This window comes from Papio anubis, chromosome 7 (assembly GCF_008728515.1).
Source record: "Papio anubis isolate 15944 chromosome 7, Panubis1.0, whole genome shotgun sequence".
In the NCBI taxonomy this organism is placed as follows: domain Eukaryota; kingdom Metazoa; phylum Chordata; class Mammalia; order Primates; family Cercopithecidae; genus Papio; species Papio anubis.
This window is the reverse complement of record NC_044982.1, coordinates 99068125-99080420: the sequence shown is the minus strand read 5'-3', so window position 1 is coordinate 99080420 and position 12296 is coordinate 99068125. Positions and strand designations below refer to the sequence as shown.

The 12296-nt window shown below is 43.3% G+C and overlaps 1 pseudogene; it reads left to right on the top strand.

The window, feature by feature from the left end:
* Window positions 1-1188: 1188 nt before the first annotated feature.
* Window positions 1189-11487, top strand: LOC101002824 (annotated as a pseudogene).
* The last annotated feature ends 809 nt before the right edge of the window (window positions 11488-12296 follow it).

Genomic DNA, 12296 nt, shown 5'->3' with positions numbered 1-12296 from the left:
CCCCCACCCAAGCATGGCCACAAAGGACATAAATGTAAGTGCACAGGCCAGATGCATTAACGGCAGTTTCCCTGAGATGCCTGACATAGGGCCAGGACCTATGCACATTGCTCATTGTGGTTTTTTGCTTCTTCTCTGCTCTGTGGTATAAACATTTTGCTGAAATATCAAAAAGAGGCTGGACACAGTGGCTCATGCCTGTAATCCCAGCACTTTGGGAGGCCAAGGCCAGAGAATTGCCTGAGCCCAGGAGTTCAAGACCAGCCTGGGCAACATGGCAAGACCCCCGTCTCTATTAAAAGAAAAAACGAATAGTTTTCTGTATACCACCAGCAGCCACCAATAAAATGTAATAGAAAGAAAATATACCACTGGGTGAGGTGGCTCATGTGTGTAATTCCAGCACTTTGGGAGGCCAAGGCAGGACGATCACTTGAGGTCAGGAGTTCGAGACCAGCCTGGCCAACATGGCGAAACCCTGTCTCTACTGAAAATGCCAAAATTAGGCTGGGCACAGTGGCTCACACCTATAATCCCAACCCTTTGGGAGGCTGAGGCAGGCAGATCACTTGACATCAGGAGTTCAAGACCAGCCTGACCAATATGGTGAAACCCCATCTCTACTAAAAATACAAAAATTAGCCTGCCTGTGGTGGCACATGCCTATAATCCCAGCTACTCAGGAGGCTGAGGCAGGAAAATCACTTGAACCTGGGAGGCAGAGGTTGCAGTGAGCCGAGATCGTGCCACCGCACCCCAGCCTGGGCCACAGAGGAAGACTCTGTCTCAAATAAATAAATACATACATACATACATAAATAAATCGAAAATTAGCCAGGCATGGTGGCATACGCCTGTCATCCCAATTAGTTGGGTGGCTGATGCAGGAAAATTGCTTGAACCCAGGAAGCGAAGGTTGCCATGAGCCAAGATCATACCACTGCACTCTAGCCTGGGAGACAGAGTGAGACTGCATCTCAAAAAAGAAAAAGATACCAAAACTAGTAACATGAGTTTGTCAATATCATTGGATACAAGATTAAGATACAAAAATTACTACTAATTGGAAATAATGAATTGAAAAATATAGTGGAAGAAACCTAACACCCAATCGTATCAAACATTATAACAGCCTTCCCCTTTCAGAAAAATCAGTGCTGACACCTGGACAGGCAGAGCAGGGAGCCCATGGAGGGGCAGCTTGGCTTGGGGAATCAGAGCCCACGTGGGCTGAGAGTCCACAAAAGTGAGACGGTGTATAAGGAAAGTGAGAGCATGAGCAGGGTGAGGAGATGTACCCACTGGGGACAGCTTGATGGGGGGGCATTGGAGTCTAAATAGGGTGAAGGGACTGCCAAGTACAATCTGGCATGAGGTGAGGGGAGAGGAGAGTTTCATGTGGGGAGACAGAGGAAGGCATCCACATGGGGGCAGGGAGGGAGGCGGCAGTAGTCAGAGGCTGGTTACGTATAAGGCAATTGATCAAATCATGTAATATGTCAAAGACAACAGAGCCTAGTTTCTCACTGTCAGAGAAGGCAGTTACAAATACGGAAAGGGGAAAGCTACAGTGTATGTTGTGGGGTTGGATTGGAACTGGAGGTGTTATGTGAATCATGGTTTTCAATACAGACATAAAAATGAACATAGACATGCATATAGAGAGAGAGATACACTTTATTCCTTAGCTTTGCCCACTGAGAGGCCCTGGGAGAAGCAGGCCCTTAAAGCTATGTACATGCGTTATTTTCAGATATGGAAGGCAGGCAAAGAACCACTATCAGAGAGCTATAAGCCTAACTATCCCAAGGTTCCTGAGAGCTAAGGGATGTTTGAGTTCTAGGAATCCAGAATAAACAGACCTCTTTAAATACCCTGGCATTCTTTGAAAAGTCATGTAATAAAAACACATTACCAAAGGGATTGAGAAGAAATAGGCAATCTGAATATTGGTGTATCTGTTAAAGAAATTGAATTTGTAATTTAAAAACAAAACACAGGCCGGGTGCAGTGGCTCACACCTGTCATCCCAGCACTTTGGGAGGCTGAGGTGGGAGGATCGCTTGAGCTCAAGAGTTCGAGACCAGCCTGGGCAACATGGTGAAACCCATCTCTACAAAAATTAGCCGGGTGTGGTGGCGTGCCCCTGTAGTCTCAGCTACCTGGAGGGCTGAGAAGAAAGGATGCCTTGAGCCCAGGAGGCAGATTTTTTTTTTTTTTTTCTTTTTGAGATGGAGTCTCGCTCTGTCGCCTAGGCTGGAGTGCAGTGGCCGGATCTCAGCTCACTGCAAGCTCCGCCTCCCGGATTCACGCCATTCTCCTGCCTCAGCTCCCGAGTAGCTGGGACTACAGGCGCCCGCCACCTCGCCTGGCTAGTTTTTTGTATTTTTTAGTAGAGACGGGGTTTCACTGGGTTAGCCAGGATGGTCTTGATCTCCTGACCTTGTGATCCGCCTGTCTCGGCCTCCCAAAGTGCTGGGATTACAGGCTTGAGCCACCACGCCTGGCCAGGAGGCAGATGTTATAGTGAGCAGAGATTGTACCACTGCACTCCAGCCTAAGCAAGAGAGCCAGACCTGGTCTCAAAAAAAGAAAAGAAAAAGAAAAAAGAAAAACCCAAAACCAAAAACAACTCATCAAACACACACACACACACTCACACACAAGCAAGCATGCACACACACACACAGGGACTCACTATTCTTAGAGGGAAATTCATAGATGTGCAAATATTAGCATTAGAAAAGAAGAAATTTTTAAAATTAACTTTCCATCTTAAGTAACTAGAAAAAGAAGGCCAAATTCAATGCAAAGTAGAGGGGAGGAAATACGATAAGAGAGGAAATCAATAAAATAAGAAACAAACAAACATTAGAGAAAAATCAATGATGCCAAAAGCTGGTTCTCTGAAAAGATCAATAAAATTGATAAACCTCTAGATAGACTGATCAAGAAAAAAGAAAGAAAGACACAAATTACCAATACATGTTGATTTCAGTTTGTTTTACTCTTATGTTAAACATTCACATAATTCTAGAGTTAAATGTACAAAACAAGGTATATTCCAGGAAGTATAGCTTCTACCCCATCCATTCCATCCTGTCTCCTTCCTCTCCTATACGTAATCATTTTATTATTTGTGGTTTCCAAATTCTTCCATTTTTTAGCATTAGAAAAAACACGTATAGTGAATACATTTGCAGTGTTGTTTTAAGGAACATTGTGTCTCTCAGGGTTCTCACAGACTGGTTTAAGACTCTTGCGAATATAGTGATTATATTCAAATGTAATCAATTTATTCAAACAAAACCTTTTAGTATGCTCAAAACCACATGAAAGAGTGTGCTCAGTAGATCAATTAAACTGGTTATATTTAATAAATATCTACAGAGAATATCTAAGGGGTTCAACTGACCCTGCCAAAGGAGGATTCCATCTTTTTGTTGACTGAGCAAAAAAGCATCTGACCATCCAAATTAGGCTCCTGTGAAAGATGTGTTCTGTTTATTTATCAAAATCCTACTTTGTATTCTGAAAGTCCTGCTGATGCAGATTCTCTTTATAATGTGACCAGTGAAGTTTGTGGACCTGATACCATCAAAGGACAAATGCATCCCAACTGGGGGATGGAAATCTTTCAAAAGTCTTTTGTTGACAGGGTCTAATTGTGTTATCCTTTTGCTTTCATAAAGTCCTTTTATAAAGACTTAACTAAAATTCTTGATTATAACTGTAGTTACTTGTTTGTTTTATCCTGAAATAAAACATAATAGCATCCCTGATAACAGAACTGGTGAGTTCATAATGAAATGTAATATTATAACTGTCCTGGGTAGCCTTCTAATGCATATCTCTACTTGGTGCTAGGTATTTGTAATAATTCCTGATTCTACTGAGGAAACACTTGCGTAGCTTGATCCAAGTGCTTGAGTTTATTTTCAGTTTGAAGGTGATAGTGTTCCAATAACCTACAATTTATACTTGGAAGAAGTTTTTGGCTACTAGTCCTTACTTGGCAGACAAGTCTAGTTGCTAACCTGAAAAGAAATCTCCTTTACCTATCTCCTTTATGACACGGTGGAAAACATGGGCCATACTGTACAAGAGTCGTGGATGAGTTTGGATCAGCCTCTCTCTGGTTCAATGTTGGTTAAATGTGCAAGATTCAAACGTAAGAATTCTTGTTGGGCTGTGTATTAGTCTGTTTTCACGCTGCTGATACAGGCATACCTGGGATTGGGCAATTTATAAAAGAAAGAGGTTTAGTGGATTTACAGTTCCATGTGGCTGGGGAAGTCTCACAATTATGGCAGAAGGCAAGGAAAAGCAAGTCACGTCTTACGTGGATGGCAGCAGGCAAAGAGAGAGTTTGTGCAGGGAAACTCCCATTTTTAAAACCATCAGATCTCATGAGACCTATTCACTATCACGAGAATAGCACGGGAAAGACCTGCCCCCATGATTCAATTACCTCCCACCAGGTTCCTCCCACAATACGTGGGAATTGTGGGAGTTACAATTCAAGATGTGAACTGGGTGGAGACACAGCCAAACCATATCAGGCTGGGTGCAGTGGCTCATGCCTGTAATCCCAGCTACTCGGGAGGCAGAGGCAATAGAATCACTTGAACCTGGGAGGTGGAGGTTGTAGTGAGCTGAGATTGCACCACTGCATGCCAGCCCTGGGTGACAGAGTGAGACTCCTTCTCAATTAAAAACTGAATAAACTTCACATTCATCTTTCCCCCACTTCTGAACTATCAGAGCTTTTCTGTTCATTGTTTGTTGTTTCTTTTTAGTCCTGCTCCACTTATTCCTGTACACCTCTTCTATGTGTACACAATCACACATACGTAACATGGGATGTGAAACTTTGTAAATGAATGTGGTTTATGACATAAATTTAAAAATAAAAGGTTCCAAAAATTAGAAATAAAAATGTAAAGTTAGTTCTTTCTATAGATATAAAACAAACAGACATGTACACACATATGTATAAGAGAGATTGTTATAGCAAAGTATATTAAATTATTATCTTATTTAGCGCTTTAACAACCTTAATTTTAAAACACAATTACACTTTCACATGGCAAAATTATAAGATCCAAACCTAGGCCGGGCGCGGTGGCTCAAGCCTGTAATCCCAGCACTTTGGGAGGCCGAGACGGGCGGATCACAAGGTCAGGAGATCAAGACCATCCTGGCTAACACGGTGAAACCCCGTCTCCACTAAAAAATACAAAAAACTAGCCAGGCGAGGTGGCGGGCGCCTGTAGTCCCAGCTACTCGGGAGGCTGAGGCAGGAGAATGGCGTAAACCCGGGAGGCGGAGCTTGCAGTGAGCTGAGATCCGGCCACTGCACTCCAGCCTGGGCGACAGAGGGAGACTCCGTCTCAAAAAAAAAAAAAAAAAAAAAAAAAAAGATCCAAACCTATAATACATTACTTATTTTACTAGTAACTAATAACATTTTGAGTTCGAGAAAGAATCAGTGTATTTTACAATTAGACAAAAATAGAGTTCATGTAGGGATTGCGCAGTAGCCATAAATTCTTTTTCCTTTTCTTTTAGGCTCAAATATCTTGGAACTGATTTACAGTGTCTAGGTCTAGATCCTTTTCATTGTTAGCATCATTTAACACAATACTAGTTATTTTAAAAGGAAAAAATAAAAGTCTTAATATACCATTAGGGAAACATAGGAGAAAATGCCTATTGGTAGATGGAGTTTTATATGAGTAAAACAGGTTGGAATATATAAAAATATACACTTTTGAGATATGGACAAAATTTTCCCTTTGCTTTTTAGGTTTTATACCTAGATATGGATGCATTTTTTTAAAAGTTTAAAGTACACATTTAATTTATCTATTAAATTATTTATTTTTTATCACAGATAATATTCTGTTGAACCTCAATTATTCACAAGTCTTTGGATAAACAGATAAATTTTTAAATTCAGTATTGTTTTTCTTCAAAATCCCCAAAGCATGTGATTTTAAAAAAATAAAATTAAATAAATATTAAAATATAATACATTAATATTATTATCAATAGTAATTCAAGAAATATTATTCTTTAAAATCTTACCCAGAAAGTTTAAGCAGAAAATTGTATAGGCCTATAATTTTTAATATAAATTTATAATACAATATGAGTTTTACAGAGAGTGCAGAGCCTAAAAAAGTCTTTTAAGGAAAAGATGACAAGGACTGGGATAAAAACCACAGGAGAAAATGGTTAAAGTGGAAGCGGAGGGAGAAATCCTTGGAAGTAAAAAAGGCAAAGAACTAAGAAGCCAGCATGTTGAATGTTTTATCTACATGGGAAGTGAAATCACCAAGATTAACACTGGAGAAGTGGGAGGGAGAAAGAGAGAGATAGAAACAGGAGGTGCTAAATATTTCAATGAGTAAGGGTACTTTGAGGATGGTAGATGGTAATAAGAAGAGGAAATGAGTAGTTAGCCTGATCCTTTTTTTTTTTTTTTTTGGAGACAGAATTTCACTCTGTTGCCCAGGTTGGAGTGCAGTGGCACAATCTCAGCTCACTGCAACCTAAGCCTCCTGGGTTCAAGGGATTCTCCTGCCTCAGCCTCCCGAGTAGCTGGGATTACAGGCGCCCACCACTACGCCCGGCTAATTTTTGCATTTTTAGTAGAGACAGGGTTTCACCATGTTGGCCAGGCTGGTCTCGAACTCCTGACCTCAGGTGATCAGCCCACCTTGGCCTCCCAAAGTGCTGGGATTACAGGCATGAGCCACCGAGCCTGGCCTTGATCTTATGTGTTTCAGATGAGCAGGGTGTGTGTGTGTGTGTGTGTGTGTGTGTGTGTGTGTGTGTGTGTGTTGGGTGGTGGGGGAGTGGAGGGAACCCTGTGTGGAGGGAAGTAGGGTGTCTAACCCAGTCCTCAGACCAGAGGCACAGGTGGGTACACAGTCAGGGATGTACCCTTCACAGGGGGCCCCAGAGAGAGGGCCAGAAATACAGTCCATGTTCCCCTCATCGCCGTTGTGCTTGGGAGTCAGCCAACCAGAAGAGACACCTTTTCCTAATTGACCTCAAGGTACTGTAGAGTGCAGTCAGTAGTCCTGGGTTCAAGGGCATGACAGAAAAGGCCGCAGCCATTTGAGAGGACTGCCACAGGAGCCGCGCCCACAGGGAGACTTGGGGTTCTTTTAGAGCAAGAAGGTGAAGGTGAAGGGAGTATCCAAAGCAAGGGCTGGAGATGCAGGGGAGTTTGCTAATGACAGACCCTGGGGTCCAGAGAATATGAAGAAAGGTTCCGGGGTCAAAATTACTAGGAGAAAACATAGTTGCTCACTATTACAACCTTGGGGGTAGGGAGGATCTCTTAAACAAGATTTTTTTTAAATGCAGAAGGGCATTTTTTAAAAAAATCAATAGATTTAAGCATTGAAAACACTCTAGTTCAATAGAGTGCCCCATAGACAGGGCAAGCAGACTAGTGACAGCCTGGGAGAAACTTGTGCAAAGCCAAGAAGAGAGTCATAGCTGGAACATTCAAGAACTCCTGCAAATCAGCAAGAGAAGAAAAGGAAACCCAATTTTTTTTTTTTTTTTTTGAGACAGAGTCTCACTCTGTTGCCCAGGCTAAAGTGCAGTGGTGCAGTCTCAGCTCACTGCAACGTCTGCCTCCTGGGTTTAGCAATTCTCCTGCCTCAACCTCCCTAGTAGCTGGGATTACAAGTGCCCGCCACCACGCCTGGCTAATTTTTTGTATTTTTAGTTGAGACAGGGTTTCATCATGTTGGCCAGGCTGGTTTCGAACTCCTGACCTCAGATGATCCACCTGTCTCAGCCTCCCAAAGTGCGAGGATTACAGGTGTGAGCCACTGCTCCTGGCCAGAAAACTCAGTTTTTAAATGGGCAAAGGATTTCATAGACAACTCACTGAAGGGGAAACATACCTGGCTAGTGAGGATATGAAGGGAGGTTTCATCTCACCAGTAATGAGAACAATGCAAATCAAAACAACAGATACCACTTCACTAAAATCAGAAGTCATATGCTATCAAGTTCTGGCAAATATGGTGGAGAGCCTCAGGTCCTGCTGGTGTAAGTGCAAAGTGGTGCAGCCGTCTGGAGAGAAGGCTGATAGTACTTAGTGAAATGAAGAGCACATACTCCCCATGACATAACAATCCCCATGATTGCTATGGATACACCTTCCCTCCCCACTTCCCAAAAAAACTGTCTTTCCAAGGCTCATAAGGTTTACAGTAACAGTGTGTGTCCTAATGAGGAGCTGGAAAGAGGCTGGAGCCGTGGCTCATGCTTATAATCCTAGCACTTTGGGATGCCAAGGCAGGAGGATCACTTGAGGCCAGGAGTTTGAGGCCAGCCTGAGCAACATTGAGAGACCCCACCTCTGCAAAAATTAAAAAAAAAAAAATTAACTGAGTATGGTGGTGCACACCTGTAGTCCCAGCTTCTTGGGAGGCTCGGGTGAGAGGATCACTTGAGCCCAGGAGACTGCCGTGAGCCATGATCATGCCACTGCACTCCAGCCTGGTGACAGAGGGAGACCTTGTCTATGAAATAAAATAAAATGAAATAAAATAGGCAAATCTATAGAGCCAGAAAGTAGACTCGTGTTTGCCTAGGCCTGGAAGTAATGGGTGGTTCGGGGGTGGGTGATGATTAAGGAGTGTGGGGTTTGTTTTGGAGGTGATGAAAACATTCTAAAATTGATCATGGTAATGGTTACGTAACAGTGAATATACTGAAAGCCACTGAGTTGTATACTTACATGAGTGAATTGCATGGCATGTGAATGATATCTTAATAAGGCTGTTTTAAAATGAGTACGAAAGCAAACCACAGAATAGGAGAAGATATTTGCAACACCTATAATCAAAACAGAATGCATATTCAGAAAACATAAAGAACTTCAAGCCTAGGCCACATGGCAAGACCCTGTCTTTACAAAAAATACAAAAATTAGCCAGGTGTGGTGGTGTACATGTAGTACTTGGGAGGCTGAGGTGGGAGGATTGCTTGAACCTAAGAGGTCAAGGCTGCTGTGAGCCATGATTGCACCACCGCACTCCAGACTGGCTGGCAGAGTGAGACTCTATCTCAAAAAACAATAATAAAAAATAAAAATAAAGAACTTTATTTATTTATTTATTTATTTGAGATGGAGTCTCACTCTGTCACCCAGGCTGGAGTGCAGTGGTGGAGTCTTGGCTCACTGCAACCTCTGCCTCCCAGGTTCAAGCAATCCTCCTGCCTCAGCCTCCAGAGTAGCTGGGATTACAGGCGACTGCCACCATGCCTGGCTAATTTTCATATTTTTAGTAGAGACAGGGTTTCACCATATTGGTCAGGCTGATCTCGAACTCCTGACCTCAGATGATCCACCCGCCTCGGCCTCCCAAAGTGCTGGGATTACAGGTGTGAGCCACTGTGCCCAGCCAAAAAATAAAGAAATTTAAATGTTAATAAGAAAACATAAAGACAACCTCATATCAAAAGGAAAAAAAAAGACTTGAATAGGCCGGGCGTGGTGGCTCAAGCCTGTAATCCCAGCACTTTGGGAGGCCGAGACGGGTGGATCACGAGGTCAGGAGATCAAGACCATCCTGGCTAACACGGTGAAACCCCATCTCTACTAAAAAATACAAAAAACTAGCCGGGCGAGGTGGCGGGCGCCTGTAGTCCCAGCTACTCGGGAGGCTGAGGCAGGAGAATGGCGTGAACCCGGGAGGCGGAGCTTACAGTGAGCCGAGATCCGGCCACTGCACTCCAGCCTGGGCGACAGAGCGAGACTCCGTCTCAAAAAAAAAAAAAAAAAAAAAGACTTGAATAAGTACAATCATTCCTTGATATCTGCCAGGGATTGGTTCCAGGACCCGTTGGGTGTCAAAATCCACAGACGCTCAAGTCCCTTATATAAAATGATATAGTATTTGCATATAACCTACACACATCCTCCCACATACATGAAATTATCTCTAGATTACTTATAATACCTAGTACAATGTAAATGCTATGTAAATAGTTGTTATACTGTATTGTTTTTATTTGTATTATTTTTTATTGTTGTATTGTCATTTTTATTTTTTCTGAATATTTCCAATCTGCAGTTGGTTGGATCTGTGGGTTCAGAGCATCAACTGTATTGCAAAATGAGAATCTCTAAATGGTCAATAAGCAAGTGAAAAGTACTCAATATTGACAGTGGTGATGGAAATGTGTACTAAGCCACATATGTACTAAAAGCCACAATAAGAAGCCAGAGGCTGCGTGGTGGTGCTGGGGAAGCAGAGAGTACGAGCGTGAGTGAGCGGCTGAGTGGGCCTGGACCTAGGGCTGGTGCAGAAGTTTGGCTGCTTGGGCACCACCAACAAGGACGTGCTCATCTCTGAGTTCCAGAGGCTGCGTGGCTTCCAGCTCAACTCTGCTGAGGGCACCTTCTTCCTGGACACGACCAACTGGAACCTACAAGCAGCAGTTGGTGCCTATTGTGACTCTGATAGCCCAAACATCAGTGTGCCCTCTATGTCCTTTGTTGAAGTTGTCACCAAAGGAGAAGCAGAGTCAATACCTCCTGATACTTAGTTTGTAAAATCATGGTAGATCCAGAATTCTGGGACAGAGGCCTGGCTTCCAGGGGTTTGTCTTAAGTATGTCGGGGGAGACCAATTTGGACTTGTGAATGTGGTGATCGTGAGAGCACTAGAAGCCCCTCAAAATTGCAGATGTCAGCGTCCAGATGTGCAGCTCCAGCAGAGCAGGAATGTATCAGGGACAGTGGTGGATGTGCACTGCTACAGGACTCTGCTATGGAGCTGTTACCAGGAAGATTCTCCATGTAAAGGTGGGTGGACTTTTAGGAGTAATGCAGCCGCCGTCATCTTTTGAAACTCAGCTCAATGCACCGCTGCATCCCAAGGTAGAAGGAAACTTCAATCAGCTTGCCTCTTCCCAAAAGAACCAAGAATCAGATGAAAACAACTTAAAAGACCCTGGGGGTTCCGGGTTCCACCCAATCAGTGAAAACACACTGGCTCCTGCTCCTGACCAAACAGAACAAGATCAGAATAGACTCACAGATCTCTGTAAATCTGTCCCCCAGCAGTCACGCAAAAAGGCTCCACAGGCCTTAGCCCTTCAGGCAGCCTTAAACAGGGGCCAAGCTAGGCAAGGTGGTTCATGTTTCTAATCCCAGCAGTTTAAGAGGCCAAGGTGGGAGGATCTCTTGAGTCCAGGAGTTCGAAACCAGCCTGGGCAACATCAGGAGACCCCATCTGTACAAAAACAAAATTAAACAAGTGTCAGCAACAAGAAAAATTAACAAAAGACAGAAGACCTAGCTCTGGGGTGGGAGGGTAGGAAAGGGGTTCCTCTGGATTGCAGACCACATGGCCCGGACCCCTAGTTCTGAGCCCCCATCACAAAAGAGGAAGAAACAGAACAGACTTTTTTATTTTTTAGACAGATTCTTAGTCCGTGGCCAGGCTGGAGTGTAGTGACGCGATCTTAGCTTCCTGCAACCTCTGCCTCCCAGGTTCAAGCAATTCTCCTGCCTCAGCCTCCCAAGTGGCTGGGACTACAGGCACATGCCACTATGTTCGGTTAATTTTATTATTTTTAGTAGAGACAGGGTTTCACCATGTTGGCCAGGATGGTCTCGATCTCTTGACCTTGTAATCTGCCTGCCTCAGCCCCCCAAAGTGCTGGGATTACAGGTGTGAGCTACATGCCCAGGCCAGAACAGACTACTTTTGAATAAACTCATTACACATGTGTGAATGCTGGGTTGCACGAACGGTATTGAGGCTACCAAGTAGAAATCCACACAGCCACCTTGGATTTTGTTTATTAGGCATCAGGCTATCAAGTCATTAGGTAATTTGGGAAGGGGAAAAAAAAAAGTTTAAAATTGGTGGGGGGAGCCATCTTTTTAAACAAAAAGTATTTTACCTATGCATAAAAAATAAGATAAAACCACAATAAGACATCATCAGAATGGCTAAAATTAAAATTCTTGACAATATCAAGAATTAACAACTGGAATTCTCTTACACAGCTGGTAGAAGGATACAATCATTTTAGAAAACTATTTTTGGTATCTATGAAAACTGAACATAGGCAAACCTTATAACCTGGCTATTCCACTCCCAGGTACACAACCAGTAGAAGCATTTACATATGTACACCAAGAGATATAGACAAAGCCAGGTGTGGTGGCTCACACCTGTAATCCTAGCACTTTGGGAGGCCAAGGTGGGAGAATTGCTTGAGCCCAGGAGTTCAAGACCAGCCTG